Genomic DNA, 4600 nt, shown 5'->3' on the forward strand with positions numbered 1-4600 from the left:
TGTGGATGCTCGACTCCCTATTCCCAAAGCAAGGTTTACTCTCAGCTCAGTCAAGGCGCGTATGAGGAGGGCAGAGAAAGCGCTTCAAGGATGTCCTCAAGGCCAACTTGAAAAAAATGCAGCATTGGCATCGACTCTTGGGAGACGATTGCCCAAATGGAGGAAGAGCCTGATGCAAGGATCTCGGTACTTTGAAACCTCACAACAGCAATAGGAGATGGAAAAGCGGGAGCGCTGGAACCGAATCAAGAATCCAGACCGAATCATGGGTGCGTGTCATGGACCAAATCAAGGATGCGGAGCCACCCAGCCCTCATGCAAACACACGCCTGAGTTGCAACAGAGTCTTTTGGTCATGGATCAGCCTCGTCGGCCACCTTCGGACCCACTCAGACGAACATGGAAGGCAATCATCCTCGACTGTGAGGGATTGAGGAGGAAGATTGAAAGCAAGGCAGGGATTGGGGCCCTGCTTTCCACATTGGAGGGGGGTCAGTTGTTTTAGGTGGTCAAACCACCCCCAAGCATTCAGAGGCACAAATCCGGCTTCCCACCGAACTCACAACATCGTGAGATCAGAGCAGCGATAAAAATTGGTCGCATTGCACGTATTGATTTGGGGTTTTTAGCCTCTCGGGTTCCCACGTTCTTGCTTGGTCTCCACAACCGTCAGGTCTAGAAAATAGTTCACTCGAAAGAAAGCCGAGACCCCCATGTAATATCCGTGCTCAGCTCTTCTATGGTCCTGGATCTTAAAGCACTTTTCAAAGGAAGCCAGGATTTTATCCCCATCCGTAAAGAGAGGGGAACTGCAGCACTTCTGTTCCCTTTGCATTCAAACCAGGCAACTTTCAACTTTTTATTGTCCCTGACAGCCAAGGACACACAGACTCCTGGATCTCGGAGGGGATTCGTGGTCTCAGCGCAGACCAGCTGGAGCGTACCCAGCCCAAACATGGCAATTTTAGGTGGTAACCTCAGGAAGCCAGAGCGATGCTCCTGCCATCACTTAGAAAACCCAGAGGTTCCTGGCTGGAGGGTCTTGTTCTTCCACTGATTGCTAAATTTGGCATCAGGATGGACTATTCCCTTAGGCCAGGCTTCATGGACCATGGGTTTTTTGTCTTTTTCAGTGAGGCCTGTGTCCCAGGATCATCTCAGCATCGATTAACCCATTACTTTCCTGTTATTCCAGTGGCAGGGCATTGTCCGTGATGTTGTCTTTCATGCTTGCCCCCATACCACTACGGAGGTTGTTCTCGGTGTTTTTGGTGCTGGATCTTGTGTGAAGGTTTGAAGAGGTGATTTGGGGGAATACTTAGCAACTGCTTGTCTGCACATGTGCGGGACTAGACCTGGTGGCCTAGGAGTCCCCTTCCAGCCACCTGTTCCCGTATCCCTTGACACACTGATAAAACCCCAGCCTTTATTTCTGGCATGATGGCAGTGTTCAGAGGTATCGATTAAGATCAACCACCTCCTTTTTTGTTAAGAGTTTTCCAGTGAATTAGATGACGCTGATAGGAAAAACTTTCTCACAAAGATGGTGGTGAAGCACTGGAACAGGTTACCCAGAGAGGTGGTGGACTCTCCATCTATGGAGGTTTTGAAGACCTGGCTAGACAAAGCCTTGGCTGGGATGATGTAGTTGGGGCTGGTCCTGCCTTGTACAGGGGGTTGAACTAGATGTGACCTCCTGAGGTCCTTTCCAACCCTCATTTTCTATAACTCTGTGACTAACTTAAAGGGAAGAAGATCATCTACTGCTTGCCCAACAACCCAATATTTTTCTTTGGTGATCTTCCATCAACATACTGACCAAATTTAACACTGCTTAGATGATGGGATTCATCATTGTTCCTTATTATTTGTTTTGTGTAGAACCATAGCATTAGAAGGGAGCCCAAAAGTCATTAAATCCAATCCTTTAGAGAGAAGCATGGGTCTTCATTGCTAAGCCATTGATATTGGTCTTCAAATACCTGAAGGGTATTTATAAAGAGGAAGAAGAGAAACTTTTCTCTGTGGCTATAGGGGAGAGGGGGCAGCAATGACCTCAATCTACAGCAGAGGAAATTTAGGTGGGAGATTAGGCAGAATTTTCTGATGAAGCATTGGGAGTTGTGAAATCTCCACACTTGGAAATTTTCAAGAGCAAGTTAGAAAAATAGTTGCTTGCGATGGTTTAATGAGGACTTAATCCTGCTTTGAGCAGGGTGAACCTGTGAAGTCCTTTCCAGGCCTATGATCCCAGACTGATGTCCATCCAGCCTTTCCCTGAAAACCTCTAGTGAAGGGCTTTCCCCAGCCTGCATGCTTGTAGGTAAGACCTTGAGGCCCCGTTCTTCACCCAGGGTCTATTGCTTATACGAGGTCTAAGGACATCAAGTCCCAGGGTTGAATAACAGCGATTTAAATGAATTATTTATTATACAGGGAGTAATAGGATTTGCTGGAACGAATCTGAAAGCCTCAGTAGCAATAAAGGGATAGGCTGTAGCTGTGTTGGTCTAAGGACATAAAAGAGATCAGATTTATCCTCAGTAGCAATCATCAATCTTCAGCTTTGCATTATTACTCTGTTTTTAGCAGCTCTGTTGTCTGTGCTCTTGGGGCAACCAGCCTGTGTATTTAGGCCTTGATCTGAAGCCTGCTGAAATTAAGGAAGACCATGGTGGGTCCTGGATCAGATATGCTAGCACGTTCTCTCTGTATCACAAGGCAAGGAAGGAGTTTTCTGCTTTGGCACGTCCAGACCTTTTATTGTGCTTGGCTTGTTCACAAATTAATCTGCGTGTGTGATTTTTTTTTTTTTCTTCTTCTTCCTTGTTCGCGCACACAAACATTTATTCTTCACACACACACATCAAAGCCTGCTGATGACATCATGGTAACCACAGGAGGAAAATCCTTGAGATGTGTGCTCGGGCTTCGTCAAGCTGCCGCTTGTGTTGTGTTTTAGAAAGTTAATGGTTCCCACAAGACTTTAACCAGACAAACAGGCATATTTGTTTATCTTTTTTTTTATATTGCTCTATTTCTAAATGGGACTCTGTCAAGGTTTCTTCTTAATTAATTTTAAAGGGTTTTTTTTTTTGTACTTACAGACTTACGGCTCATTGTAAACAGCTTGCAAGTGGAATGTGAAGCCTGTTCCAGGCTCTCCCTCACCATCTATTTGCTTATTGAGTCTAGTGTTGGTTGTGAGAGGCTTGTTGGGGCTTTGAAATCAGCATTGGAAACTTTCTGGAGAAGGAATTTAGGAATTTAGGCATCTGGCTGGGCTCATCTGACCCCAGTGCTCTTTCCTGCCCAGGCAGGGGGTCGGATTTGATGATCCATTGAGGGCCCTTCCAACCCAAACATCTATGAATCTAAGTGTGTGCGTGTGCAAGGGAACCTCTATGTATTTGTTTCCTGGGTCTAGGTCTATATCTATATGTGATAGGAGTGATTTCCAACAACTGAGCTCCTCAGTCTTTGAAATGCTGTGGGAAAGTCTAACCTGGTGAGTGAAATAATGGGGATCAGCTCCAAACTGATGCGACAGGCGACTAAAGAGCACTGGGAAGAATTTAGGCACTTCAGACCCTAAGGACATGTTTGCAACTGGTGAGCCCAGGCTGGGATGGCTCTGGGATGCTGTCTGCATGCTCTCAGGAGATCCAAACCTGGAAATACACCCATGCAACTGGCCTGGGGTTGTCCCCCAAAGCTACTCCAGGACACCAGGGAGCAGGGAAGAGGTTCTTGGCGTGACCTCATTGGCATACTTCCAAGGTATGGAGTTCACCAGTGGGAGTGGGAATGTCTTGGGTAGGACATAATAGGGGAACATGGTGTAGATGTTCCCCAAAAGTCATTCAAATTGAGCCAGCCTAGCAGCCATGACATTACTTAGGTGCCTTGATTCATTAAGTGTCTTCATACTGGTTTGGAAAGATCTCTAGGTGCTGAGACTTGGGCCACTGTACAGACTCAAAAGTGATGCCAACCAGTTGCCTCGGTATCCAGCTCCTTTCTAAGCTCTGTTGTGGTCCAGCTGGTGTAGGAGGCACATCTGGTTGCTTAGATGGAGACAGAGCACACGTGCATGAGTGCAAACACAGTGCGAAGGGTGTATGCCACAGGCCCACTTTCCCTACCCCAAGTCCATGCACTGGCCAGGGGAGCTGAGTTGGCTGGTAGCTGGGTGGCGGAGACTCGTTCTTTACTGGTATAGATTGGGAGCAGATTTCAGTCCATTGATACAGCTTCTTGTATCATGCTGGGACTTAGGGAGAGACTTGCAGTCTCACAACTTATTCCTGGGCATGCAAGTGCCATACTGGCCTTTGCATGGGGCAGTGGGAAGGCTTCAGAAACAATAAACAATTCCTATTTCACTGCATGTTCCTCTCCATTCCTTTGGAGAGGCACAGCATCATGGCATTAGTACACGTCTAGCAGCTATGAGTTCTCAATCAAGCTCTGACTCTGAATCACTAACCCTTGCCCTTCCACCTCTTTGGGTCAAATGGGTTGCGATATCATTCCAGGGGGCTAAAACCAGGATAGCTTGGCCTGTTTCGTGATTTTTTTTCCCCATCTGTGGAATGAC

This window comes from Gavialis gangeticus, unplaced genomic scaffold (genome assembly GCF_001723915.1).
Source record: "Gavialis gangeticus isolate Ggan-Ray unplaced genomic scaffold, GavGan_comp1, whole genome shotgun sequence".
Lineage (NCBI taxonomy): Eukaryota > Metazoa > Chordata > Crocodylia > Gavialidae > Gavialis > Gavialis gangeticus.